The 14,032-nt window shown below is 40.1% G+C and overlaps 1 long non-coding RNA gene across 1 annotated transcript; it reads right to left on the bottom strand.

Moving 5' to 3' along the window:
- Nucleotides 1-4,852: 4,852 nt before the first annotated feature.
- LOC111091065 lies at nt 4,853-13,183 on the bottom strand. Its single transcript, XR_005373803.1, has 3 exons — nt 13,114-13,183; nt 10,694-10,780; nt 4,853-5,119 (listed from the first exon to the last, which is right to left on the bottom strand). It is a non-coding gene; the product is annotated as an uncharacterized LOC111091065 (long non-coding RNA).
- Nucleotides 13,184-14,032: the final 849 nt, after the last annotated feature.

Below are 14,032 nucleotides of genomic sequence, written 5' to 3'. Positions count from 1 at the left end.
ATTTATCAGCTCTCCCAAGTATAATGTAAGACAGGCCCAGGACAACAGTTACAGACATTCCCGCTCAAAAAGTAATAAAACAGAGGGAAAGAAGAAGTCACTTGTGCCAAGCAATTTTGAAATGTGCCTGTGAAAACTATTTCAAGGTCTGTGGATTAAACCTCTGTGGCTTTTGGTTCAAATCCCTGAGGCCAAGAGTTTATCCTGAGTCATTCTTTCTTTCTCATAAAGAGTAGAACATGTTTTTACCAAAGTACTTTTATCCACCTGTTTTCTGCCTTTGGAATTTGGGTAGCCCAGCAGTCTCTTTCAACGTTGTCCCCTCTGTGTCCACGTTTGTGCAAGGTGGCAACATTTTTTATATCACATCATCAGGAATCTTGTGGGTCTCCTATGTATGTTATAGAGATTCCCTCCACTAGATAAAATGTTCCTCTATAGATTCTTCCTGGAGAGGCTGATGATATGGCTGAGGAAATCCATGAGTCACATGCTTAATCTCTTCAAAGAGCTCTCTGCATAAAAGAATACTATGACATTTTATTTCTTCCCAGGCACTAGCAAAAGATTATCCAGCCATACACTCAGCTACCTCTTCAGGCTTTCTTTCTTGATGACAAATCTCCTAGTTTGGGTCTTTTATGTGGCTTGGATAGGCTGAGAATTTCCAAAATCATTAATTCTTGGTTCCATTTGTTTAACATTTCTTTTCTCAACGTATCTCTTTCTTCTTGTATTTTACTACAAACAGTAAGATTCAGGCAGATTGCACCTTCAACACTTCACTTAGAAATCTCCTAGTTAAATATTCAAGTTCATCACTAACCAATCATTTCCACACAAATATAGGCCATAATTTAGGTAACCTTTCCACCACTATCTGACAAGAATCCCCTTTCTTCCTGTTTCCCATAACATGTTCCTCATTTCCTCCTGAGCCCTCACTGTCAGAGTTTTTAACATCCACATTTCTACTAACAGTCTGTTCAAGGCTTTTTCAAACTTCCAAACTCAATATCATGCTCTCAATTCCAAAGCCACATCTGCATTTTTAAGCATTTGTTACAGCAGCACCTAACATTCAGATACCCAAATCCCCACTTGTGTTCAATTGCCACTATAAAAAAAATTATCACAAACTTAGTGGCTTAAAATAATATAAATTTATTCCTTTCAGTTTAGAGGGCAGAAGTCTAAAATCAAGGTGTTGGCAGGACAGCATTCCTTCTGGAAGCTTTGGAGAACATTCTGTTTCCTTGCCTTTTCCTGCTTCTGGAGGCTGTCCTCAGTCCTCAGCACATGGCCCCATACCACATCACCTTTTCTCCTTCTGCTTCCCATATCCTTCTGCTAATTCTGATCTTCTGCTTCCCTCTTAGAAGGACCCATTGGTTATACTGGACCCATGTAAAAACCCAAGATCATCTCTCCATCTTAAACCCTTACTTTAATCACATCTGAAAAGTCCCTTTTACCATATGGGGTAATATTTGCAGGTTTCAGAGATTAGGATGTGACATCTTTGGCATGCATTATTCAGCTTACCACAGGCCCTAATTATTTTCCTCTCCTTGGAACCATACCCCTTGTCATGTCATTTTGCAGCACCCTCTCTCTGTGGGTAGAACTCGAACTCTGGCCTTGCCCCTGTGACTTGATGTGGCTAACAGACAAGAGGCAAAAGTGACACCTTCAAAGGGTTTCAAATTTCCTCCTGTCTTTTGAGCTATTGCCATTGCCATGCGAAGGAGTGTCTCTATCAGTCTAGTCCAGTGACACCACAAGATGGATGAGGGACATGTGGAGAAAAGCTGCCCCCCTAAACCTAGCTTAGAGTGAAGCCCCCCAGCTTCTCTACAAACAAAAGAGTAGCCAGGTAAGAGCAGATAGTCTCCATAGCTAACCCTCAGATGTAAGAAATGAATAGTTATTCTTGAATACTACTGAGTTTTAGGGTGGTTTTTGCCCAGCAATATAATTCTTTTATTTGCACAATAATTTTAAGGCCTGAGGAAAAACTACCAATGGCCATTACCAATTGTTCAGAATACCTAGAGTCATGTGAATTTTAACACACACATACACGCTCTTCATTTTATAGCGTACCAAACTTATTTTTTTTGGACTTTGTTAAAACTGCTTCCAAAGAAAATATCTGGGCTGAAGCAAAGTGGGACCAGAGAAAAATTGGAGAAGGCGGTGATTTACAATAGAGGGATCATCTTTCTTGGAACAACCTCAACAGAGGTTTAAATAACCAGGGAGCCTTTCAGCCTTCCAGAAAAAGGCTTCCAAAGACCAGAAAATTTTGTGAAGAGCACCTCCAGGTACTGCACATGGATGCTTTTCTTTGTTTTACAAATTTTGCAAATTTGAAAGGTTTTTTTTCAAAGTGTTTTCTGCAACACTAGTTCAGCTGTCTCAACTAAAGTTGTTGCTGTTGTAGATAGGTAGCAATTGTGTGCTGCCAGCCGCTTGTGTGCATCTCTTCCCAACTCCATGTTTGGTGGCTCAGTGACATCAGGCTGATAGCTAGTAATGAGCCATGGTGGGAGTTTTTATATCACAGATATCTTGCTTCTGTTATGGATGTGTGCACTGGGTCATAATAGAAAGTGTATTTCTTACCCTGGGTCATGGTCAAACGCTGTGAAACCGTGGCTCTCAGAGTGATTGAGTAAACTTCAACTCCCTGCAGTACTAACAATCTATTTGTGTAAAACATTTCTGCCCGTGGAAGCAAGGCTTGACAGGGCACTAAAGCAAATGGTGATGCTACTCAAATTAATTTGGAAATGGGCATTTTTCTATGGACATTTCTGCTGTGGGCGTTCAGTTTCTGTGTTTCTCTTTGTCCTCCATGCAGCTGCAGGAGCTGGGGGACAGGGTGTGTGTGTGTGTGTGTGTGTGTGTGTGTGTGTGTATTTCACCCTAATGTTTCCGGCTACAATTTGCAATTTATGTCCATAATAGGGAAAGAATGGAATGGGTATTTTGCTTGCATGATTTCAAAAGATAGTGGTAGTCCCTGCCGACCTCCTCTCAATCCACGCAACATACCCCTGTGGAGCCATTCTTGAGTGAAATGGGACACAGAACTGGCTTTGAACCACGCTAGTGGTCCTTGTCTGTAGCCAGCAGCCACTTGCACAGCAATATGAGAAACCTTATGCTCTGGAATAGTTCACCAGCTCCCTTGGGGGCTGACAACTAGAAGCAAATCAAGTTGGCATTGCTAATGAAGTTTGGAACAATCTCTATCAGACAAGAATCTTAAAATCTCCTTTTATGTGTCCATCCTTAGGAGAAGGCTGAGATACTGCTTTTCTTTGAATTTTCATATTTTCATGAAACACACTATATATTTTGATAAACATACTGAACGTTTTGCTTTATGACTTTGTGTGCATTCCAAGCCTCAGACATATTTAGGCTCTTGGCGTTTCTTCCTGCCCATTTCACTCGAATTCCCCACTTTGACTGTAGTGCAAGTTTCAGTCGGGGTACCAGGTAGATACTGATGCAAAGGGAACCTTCCTGGAACTATACAGTGCAAACAAACCCTTAGTCAAGCTTTGTTTCGCAAAAAAGGTGGCATCAGCAAGGACTTGACGCACACCCCAACCTCCAAAACCTCACCAGTTGATGTGATCATTTGACTCTAGTCACTCTTGCTTAAAAAGCTATGCAGATATAGTATCAAGTGGAGCCCTTACCCACCCTTATACCCCTAAATCCAACCCGACTGGGCCAATGAGTCACTCCTAGACGGGTGCATCAGTCTTGTGATAGTGCTCCCAGAGAGCAACACTTAGCCAAGAAAAGTAGAAAAGGGAGACAACAGCAAGCAAAGTTCTAGTAGTCGGCATAGCTAATTCTACATTGCAGACACGAGTCTGGGTGCTTTTTTTGTATTAAATCTCAAAATTCCTTGGAAGCAGATGCTATTAGTATCATTTTACAGTGGAAGAAAACTGTGGCTAAGTAACTCACTCAAGATCACAGAGGCAGTAAGAGGTAAAATCTGCATCCAAATCCGGAGAGTTTGGCCCCAAGACTCAGGCTCTCAGCCAAGACAGCATCACACCCCTCATTCTGGAGCCTAAGTTCTCCCAAAGCTCCTCCTCACCCTGTCCTTGGCTGTCTCTCTAGACTCACCTTTCCCACCTAACTCTGAGTTCTGTTTTGAAAGATGAATCAACCTTCAAACATGTTTGACTTATACACAGTAAAAAAAAAAAAAATGATGATACATCTTACAATGGATCACAGTGATCACTGCCATGTGATGCCAAAGTCAAAGCCCCTAAAGTAACAATCAGAGCCACAGCTTACACGCATTTGCTTGTTAAGCCCTCACAAGGTGAAGCTGTACCTGAGCCCTATTTGCCAGGAAAACAGCAAGGATTAAGAAATCCTCCCATCCTTTGGTTTTCTGAAGTCCCTCACCCTTTTGAGTTTCAGCCAACTGGCTGGCAAAGAACCCTCGCCTCCCAATATGACTTAGATCATACCCACCTCCACTGCTCCTCACAATTCACTTACTTACCTGGTTCTATAAAACTCAGATCTTCTTCCTTTTCTTTGGAATTCCTCATTTTTTAAAAAAGATTTTATTTATTTGACAGAGAGAGTAAGAGCAAGAGAGAGCAGGAGCAGGGGGAGGGGCAGAGGCAGAAGCAGACTCCCGCTGAGCAGGGAGCCTGATGAAGGGCTCCATTTCAGGATCCCGAGACATGACCTGAGCCAAAGGCAGACACTTAACCAACTGAGCCACCCAGGCACCCTGGGATTCCTCATTACTAGGTTTTCCTCCTTATTGCAACAGCCTGAAGAAACTCACCTGCTCCATCGTCCAGTGCGTTTTTTTCTTTGACAGGGGCCTTGACTCCTAGATTGGGTTTCTCCTTCAGATTCTCTTTTACTCCACTCAAGTAACCATACCCCTGTGTTGACACACTGTGCTCCGTTCCTCACTGGTGACTGCAGGGCCAATTGATACAGCTGACTCCCGATCCTGTGTTCCAGACTCTTGTCCACTAATGGTACCGTGAGGAGTTTGATTCTTTTTGAGTCCAGGTTTCCCCCACCATTTGAAAGTAGAATGTTCCTGTGAAAACTTTTGTAAACAGAAATGGCATAAAACAAAGAACACAGGCCACTTTCCAAAAGTTTGAGTTACGCCACTTGGCTTTTATGAAAAACTTAACATTAGTACCTGTTTTTACTAATGGGAAGAAATCTGAAGAGAATTTCCACTTTTGTGGGAAAAGCCGGTATTTTACTAGTGTAGGTCTTTCATAAAAGTGAAGTGGCAGTGGGCACCTGGGTGGCTCAGTGGTTGAGCATCTGCCATTGGCTCAGGGAGTGATATTGGGGTCCAGGGATCGAGTCCCACATCGGGCTCCCCGTGGGGAGCCTGCTTTTCCCTCTGCCTATGTCTCTGCCTCTCTCTTCATGTCTCTCAGAAATAAATAAATAAAATCCTAAAAAAGAAAAAAAGTGAAGCGGCTAAACACAAGGGCAAAACCTTGTGTTTCAGGAAGCAGGAGACCCCTGAAGTTGGTGATTTCTGATGCCAGCTTCAACAGTTTTATAATCTGATCATTTGTGATTTCTGCAAATGGATCAATGGTTTATAGAGATCTTGTCTCTGATGGGTGAGAGATGACAGATAATCCATCTTGTTACTCTTTTCTGTTTTTCAGTCTTCAGCTTAAATCAATTAAGAATTTATACCCAATGAGAAGAGAAGAGCTCTTTGATATGAACCATTGAATTTTGTATTTCTGTGTTTATGTGAAATTTTAAAATTGAATTTGTAAACTGTCTAACTGTATCCATATGTATATGCGCTTGTGATTTTATAATATATTCCTATATTCAGATGGTATTACCAAATTAGATTATCAAATCTCTTAAAAAGAGCTCTATTCTGATTGGCTTGAGAGAAATAAACACATGAATTGAATATTCCTAGGGTTCCTGTAGGTTACAGAGAGGCTGTAATAAATTTGGTTATTTTTTGTCGCTTTGAGAAATTGTGCTAAAGAGATGTGTTTTTATTAAAAAAGAGAGAGAGAGAGGAAGAGAGAGGAGAGACAGCAGTTTTGTCCTAAAAGAAAATGGTTCTTCAAGAATGAGAAATAGGAAAGTTTAGGACAAACGTGAATGGGAATAAAGTTTATAGCAAGTTTTGCAGAAAGGGAATTTTACTTGCCATGATCAAAGCTGGCTAAGGTTTATGATTAATCTGCAAGATCTTTTTTCAAAGATTTTATTTATTTATTTATTTATTTATTTATTTATTTATTTATTTATTTATTTATTTATGAGAGAGATCACAGACAGAGAGGAGGAAAGGAGGAAGAAGAAACAGACTACCTGCTGAGCACAGAGCCCAACACAGGGCTCAATCCCAGGATCCTGAGATCATGACCTGAGCCAAAGGCAGATGCTTAACCAGCTGAGCCCTTTTGCAAGATTGTTTTTAAGGCTTTAGCATCAGTTCTACTTAAGAAAACTAGAATTTTGTTCTCAATTGAAATGACAAAATTATCTGAGATTATCAGTCTGCTCCTGATAAGAGTTTGCAAAGGTTTACTCATACCTTTTGTGTCGTTTGTCCAGATAACAAAGATTCTGTGTATTATAAGAGTAATTTCCTGTGTTTTATGTTGACTTTGTCATGTCTGTGATTATTTAAGAGAACAAAGTCTTTCACTTTTGAAAGAGCTAAGTTAAGGCCCCTTATCATCACGGTATCTCCTCTGTTTACTTATTTATTTTGTTGCTATCACTTTGATTACACTGGTAGCCAAGCATTATTCTCAGTAACCCATGAACCTATCTTAACCAGTGCTCAAATTCTCCTGAAAATTTTTGGTATTTTGCCTTTCCTAAATTGAATCCTAAGTGGTTTCTTTTACTCTTAAGTTTGTCTTTAAGATTTCCCAGAGGGTCCCCAGGAAATCATGAGATTTGTTATTTTCCCTTGTAGAAAGAGAGCTGCTGGGAAAAATTAGATTTATTTGATGTTACTGTTGATGAGTTGCATGGAAAACATTATTAGATCAGAAAAGATACTTACCCTTCCCTAGGTTAAATCCATATGGGTAAAATGTTATTAATATAAATATTTAGAAATGATATGCTATATGGGAAGCTGCTAGAGAATTGTCAGTGCCCCCACTGTCTGTGATATACTTCTATTACTGAAAGTCCTGGAGCTACTTTCCATAATATTAAACAAAAACAGTAAGTGTTATTAGTCATAATTTATTTCTTAAATGTTAATTTGGTAGCAATTTTACTTCTTTAATTTGAACCTAGCATCCAGGCCAATGGTTTTCAAATGAGGATTCACATTACTAACCTATGGAGTTTTATTTATATGCAGATATTTAAGACCTATTCCAGACTTACTCTCTTCACTTGATGGTATCAATATATTCTTGGTATATTCTGATTATGTGCTTAGTAGTCATTGTATATTATAATCTCAGGATTACTACAAGTCATATTTGAAGATATTTTTCTCTGTAAAGATTATGTTAATCCATTTTCAGTAGTTAGTCCTATTCTTTGAAGATAGGACTAATCATTATATTTATGGATATTTTATCTAAAACTTGTCTTAGATTGACTTTGTTTCACACTACATAGAAACACTCCAATTTGCTCTTTAGCTACATTATTCTTGTAATGAACCTTCATCAGATCTTTCACTTTTGAATTTTTTTTTTTTTTAAAGTATGCTCTATGCCCAACGTGGGGTTTGAACTCAGGACCCTGAGATCAAGAGTTGCATGCTTTACTGACTAAGCCAGCCACAGGCCCCTAGATCTTTCAGTTTTGAACATGATCAGTAATAAAGTAACTACAATCATTTGCGGTCTTTTGTCACCTACAGGTAAGTTTTGCTTTGATGCTTCCATGAGTGGTCTTGCCTGTACCACTCAGGTATATGCCTGAGGATTTTCTTTAACAGGAGACTGTCTCAGAGCTCTGTGAAAGGGACTTTGCTTGGTACTTTTGGGCACAGGCTTCATAAAGCCTCACTTAAACAATGTAGAGACAAAAGGACTGAGTCAGGGCAGCCCAGGTGGCTCAGCAGTTTAGCACTGCCTTTGGCCCAGGGCCTGATCCTGGAGACCCGGGATCGAGTCCCACGTTGGGTTCCCTGCATGGAGCCTGCTTCTCCCTCTGCCTGTGTCTCTGCATCTCTCTCTCTCTGTGCCTCTCATGGATAAATAAAATCTTAAAAAAAAAAGAAAAGAAAAAGGACTGAGTCAGAATTTCCAAGACATTAGTCAAAAAGCAGATGGGTTCATGGGATTGCTAATCCAAGTTGCAGTGGAAAAAGAATTAATTATATAGGACTGAATGATGAAAGATGAATGTGGCTTGTGTTAGGAATATTGTTCATATTTTAACATCCTATTTTCTGGATATAAAGAAACCCTTAAGTTGTCTTTTCTTTTAAGCTGACTATAACTCATAACAATTTAATAGAATTTGCTTTTATAAACAGAAATAACACATTTATCTTTTTTCCCTGCCTGACTTCTCTAGAATTCAGGAACTATTAAATGTTCTCTTTTCATGGCAATATACTGATTTGGACAGGTTCAATAATTACCAGTCTTCCATTCTAGCAAGACAATTGGAAATATTAGTTATGCAACCATGGCCTTACTTGGAATGACATATTTGAGTCTGATGCTCATTAAATCAGATATGACCAAACACATTTAAGAAACAAAGGTTGACTTTATGGAACTCATGTTTACAAAGCCCTTTTGGAAAAACTGTCATTATATCTGCCTTACACTAGAGTTTCTAGTGTGACAGGTAAGTAAGAAAAGTCATACATATGGGAAGCTCAGGAAAATTAGGATTTTTTTTTGGAACCCTAAGAAGAGTGGATTTCACTGAAACTTATAGGTATTGCAGGTGAGATTTGTGGTAAGTTTTTGGCTTGATGTCCAAGCTTCCAAGGATTTTAAAAGTCCAATCTGAGATTCTTTTTAAAAGCTTACAGAATGGGATGCCTGGGTGGCTCAGCGGTTGAGCGCCTGCCTTCGGCCTAGGGCGTGATCCTGGAGTCCCGGGATGGAGTCCCATGTCGGCTCCCTGCGTGGAGCCTGCTTCTCTCTCTGCCTGTGTCTCCGCCTCTCTTTCACTGTGTCTCTCATGAATAAATAAAAATAAAAGCTTTAAAAAAAAAAGCTTTCAGGAAAGCAAACTTAAGAAGACCTACGTAATGGTAAATCACCATTCTTGCTGCATTTATGTAAATCATCTGGCCAAATCTGATGAGACTATCCTTATTTAGGCATCAAGAATAATTTTCCTTTGCAATTATTTTTTATTAAGAGGAGGGTGACTATAAAGAGAGATTTTTATGTGAGTGGAAAACTGTATATTTCCCAGAGCACTTTTTCCACAGTTATCACATTCTGGCCCTGCTGTTCATTGCCTTTGAGCTATTTTGTGCTTCTATGTCAAGTGCAGATAACTTATTGATACACAAACTTTGTCATCTGTAGTAGAAATTTAGTTGACTTTTGTCTTTCCCCATTCCTTGGAAAAACCACTTGTATCTACCTACAAATTGGACTGGATCCTGTTGCTTTGCCCACATTGTCAATAATACCAGATTTTCAATTCTTTCAGATTCCTTCTGTATCTAGCTACCATACTCCACACTAAGTTTTCCAGTTTTTCTCCCTCCTACCTGAGCTGATATCATGGAGAACTAAAACCTGGCCACCCCAATTCCTGTCTATTAGAACTCTAAGTTGCCTTGCTCTGGCCCTTTGAAGAAGCTCCACAAGTCAAAGTCCAATGATGTGACATAAACCTTGAAGGATTCATCCCTGCAGCAGACCATGCATGGGCCAGATTTTTTCCTGGACAAGCTCTGTCGGGGCCCCTAAGGAAGCAATTCCAGTGAAATGCTCAGGTCATGCATGTCCTTATATAATAGGTAACCAATACCATGCACATCATCAGATCATTGGCATTCTAGCTTTAAGAAACCCAATGGGTGGTGTTGCATAACTGAAAGATTTTCCTCCACTGACCTGGATTCCACCAGACAGGTTACCCTCAAGGTTCAACTCCTGACTATTTAATAGTAATTAATACAATTCTAATAATAGCAATATTTCTCTTTTTCATGCAAGATGCCTGATATCCGAGATTTCAAAAAAAAAAAAAAACAAACTGAGTTTTGCCACCACTCCTCAACAACAGATGGTTCAACTGATTCTATAGGAACAATGCCAACAACAGTCCTTGAGAGAGACTATTTTCTTAGATTTCACTTTGCCCCATTCAGGAGGCTTGTGAATGTTTATGAGATGTTTGGAGATGAATAGTACTCATTCATCTTGAATGATAGGGGAATCGAGAGTGTTGAACTTCATCTGAGCCCTACACTAACCAAAAACAGTAACAGTTAGGAAATTCTCCCACGCTTTTGTGTTCAGGGAAATAGAGTTAAAGACAAAGAATTATCCTTTCCCATTTGATATAGGCAACACCCACCTCTACTGTTCTTTACAATTCTCTTATTTACTTGCCTCTACAGAACACAGACCCCCCCTTCCCATTATTTTAGTCACTGCTCACTAATGAACATCCTCCCCTATTGCAGTAGCCTGAATAATGTCATCCCTTTAATTACCTGGTGTATTTTGTCTTTCACACCTTGTAGAGTAGATTCCAGCTATGTCAGTAGGCTCTGGCTTCTGGTTCAGTGAGGGACAGGAGACTAGAGGGAAAAAGTAGATGGCAGTTGGGGCGTTTGTCTTCTGGTTGTGTCCTATACGTCTTTCTTCTACACAACTCTCCCCTTCCAAGCTCCAAGACCCACACCTTCCCCTCATCCCTTCTGGTGATGACAGCTCCTTTGCCACTGGACTCCTGGACACTGCACTTTCTCTGTGGCTGTTCTATACTCATGCTTCTCTCAACGGTCCCTTTATAAATCAACACATGTGAGAGTACTATTTCCTACTGGGACTCCGCTTGGCATAGTTTATTTTAGGACCTCAGGAGACATTTGGGTCTTTGGGAACCCATTTTACAAGTACTCTTGGGAAGGACGATGGCCTAAATTATTTTCAAATAACAAGACCCACCATGATCAGGCCCCTTTCTTACGGCTGCACTTCTCATTCATGCTTGAGTGAATTTGTGCATGAGCCACTTGAAATTATTTGAAGTTCCTCAAGCACGGAGTGTGGTTTGACCCCATCATACTTTGTCCTAGGCTCGGACATATAATCATCTGGTAAACTCTTACCTATCTTTCAGGACCCAAGTCAAATACCCTTCTCTGGAAATCTGCCCCACCTGTGCCTCTTGGCCAGGTCTGCCCACTCCCTCCTCCGCATCCCTCCTCTTGTACTGGCCTCTAGTACTGCACCTGCCACACTCTCCTGGAGAAGTTTGTCTCCACATTTGGCTCCCCACTACAAATATTTCTTGATTTACAATGGGGTTGATGTCCTGATAAACTCACCCTAAATTGAAAATGTCAGAAGCCCAAACGCATTTAATACACCTCACCTACCAAACATCATAGCTTAGTTTAGCCTACCTTAAATGTGCTCAGAACACTTATATCAGCCTACGGTTGGGCAAAATCATCTAACAGAAAGCTCTTTTATAACCAAGTATTGTCTATCTCATATAATTAATTGAATACTCTATTGAAAGCGAAAAACAGAATGGTTGCATGGGACAGAATGGTTGTAAGGGTATCCCTTGTTTGCCTTCCTGATCACATGACTGACTGTGAGCTGCGGTATCACAAGACAGTATACCATCTACCACTAGCCAGGATACGGTAAAAACTAAAAATCCAAGGCACAGTTTTTAGTGAATTCTTATCACTTTCACACCACCCTAAAGTCAAAAAATTGTAAGTTGAACTATTGTCAGGGACTGCCTGTCCATTCCTAGGCTCTTGAAGGCAGGGACTGGGTCTCATTTAAATTAGCTAATGTATGGCTTGCATATATTTAGCACTTGAGAAATATCAGGTTTGATAACTTACAACTGACTGAATTAAACAGAGTCCCGTGAAACAGAGTCCATTTCATATCAGGACAGTGAAGCAAGAAAGGGGCAGTTGAAAGGGGAGAGGTGAGGTGTTGGATCTTGACTTCTGCCTAGAGTGGGCCCCACATTCCTTTTACAGGCTTAATAAGAAAGGAGAGGAAAGAAAAAGCTTCAGGGTTAATACCTCAGCAACAGACTGGGTCATAATGAAGCTGAGGGTATTCAAATTGGTCTTCTCTCTAGGGAGGCAAACTACATAAATTAATACACTGAACCATGGCCTGAAGAGACCTGAGGCTTTAATAAATAAAGAGCTGCACTGGGCCAAACAAGAATATAACACTGCCAAATGTCCTGGCGTCTCAGTTACAATAACAATGTTTCCTGGGCCAGGGCCAGAGAGCAGCTCAGAGAACATTAAAGAATTTTTGTGCTCCTCTTAAAATCCTCTTTGATTGAAGAGACAGCTTTGGCATCTCCCCAAAGCAAAGTGGACGTCTCCAGTCTGCTCAAGGCTCCTGCTTGACTCTGGCTTGAAAGGAAAGGCTATTTCTGGATCCTTTCTCTCTGCACTGTTCTTTCCTATGTGGCTTCTCCATTTATTTAGGACAAAAAGCCAACTGGTGTTCAAGGGATAATTCTGCCAAGGATGGCTCGGCCTTTGTTAACAAGATCTTTTTCATAGACAAAAAGAGGGTAATACTGGAGATGAATACCTCCCACTACACCATAGAATATTAGAATATTTGAGCAAGAAGGGACCATAGAAGTAATGTCATTCAATCACTTATTTTACAGATTAAAAAATCTAAGGCTCAGAGTGGTGATCAAACTTGCCCAAGGTCAGTCAGAAAGCAGGAACAAAGTTGGTTTGGGATTCCAATCTAGAACCTAGGATTCCAAGCAACACTCCCTGTTCTTTGAAATACCTCTAATTTTCGATCCATTCATCAATCAAACGTTACCTTAAGCATTTATTACAGGTACAATGCCCTTCATTCTACTATCAGGAACAAAGCTTAATTTTTACAGACTCACAGTGCAGTAGAGACTTCTGGGGTTTATCCACATCTGGTTTTTCCCTTTCTTTTGGTCACATGAAATGATTAGACTTCTCTGCCCCCCTCTTCCCTATGGTTGGGAAAGAGCATTTAACTAGTTTTAACCAATGGGCTTTGAGCAGAAAGAAGTAGCTTGTTTCACTTCTGGGTTGAGACAGGAGATGCTGAGTGTGAGAACTTCAGCACTCTTCCCAGCTGTAGTGACTGATGAGGCCACTGGTCAAGCCTTCCATGAGCCTGGATCTTGAATGATTATATGGAACAGAGTTCTCTGCTGATCCATGTGAGATATGTAACATGTATGAGGAAACTTTATTGGGTTAAATCACTGAGATTTGAGGGCTCTTTGTTACTGCAACATAAACTTAATCTGCATGCAATATACACTTAATTTATATAATATGGGATGAGAAACGAAGAACATTAATTCACAGCAATGTTTAAAGGATTATAGGAGCTCTTTGCCTGAAATCAAGTTTTGATATCAATTTATCAAAGGAGAGATGAGACAAAGACCTTCTCTTTTAGAATTTTGTAATCTAGTGTTGGAAAGAGAATGTGTGTAAGCAGTTATATGGGATGTTATGAAAACTTCCATTTGAGGAGTGCAGAAAATGTGTTTTGGGAGAGAGAGATGATCCTCTACTGATAAGAGAAATTATGGAAGACTTAATGCTCAATGAGCAGTACTTGAGCTCTTCTTATATGCAGACATTGAAAGAAGAGGTCTTAAAAGAGACTGGATTTCGAACTTCAGAGAAGTTAGAAATATTCAAAATCTTACTGGAAAGGAGATGAGATCCACTTCATTTATGTTCTTCACTAACTTTGCATTGAAATTTCTTGAGCCTCTGGAATTTGATGTTGAAACTCAATTTGGAACTAAACCAGAAGCC

Source organism: Canis lupus, chromosome 19 (assembly GCF_011100685.1).
Source record: "Canis lupus familiaris isolate Mischka breed German Shepherd chromosome 19, alternate assembly UU_Cfam_GSD_1.0, whole genome shotgun sequence".
In the NCBI taxonomy this organism is placed as follows: Eukaryota; Metazoa; Chordata; class Mammalia; order Carnivora; family Canidae; genus Canis; species Canis lupus.
Note: the sequence above shows the minus strand (reverse complement) of the source record. Positions and strands in the feature narration are given on the sequence as shown.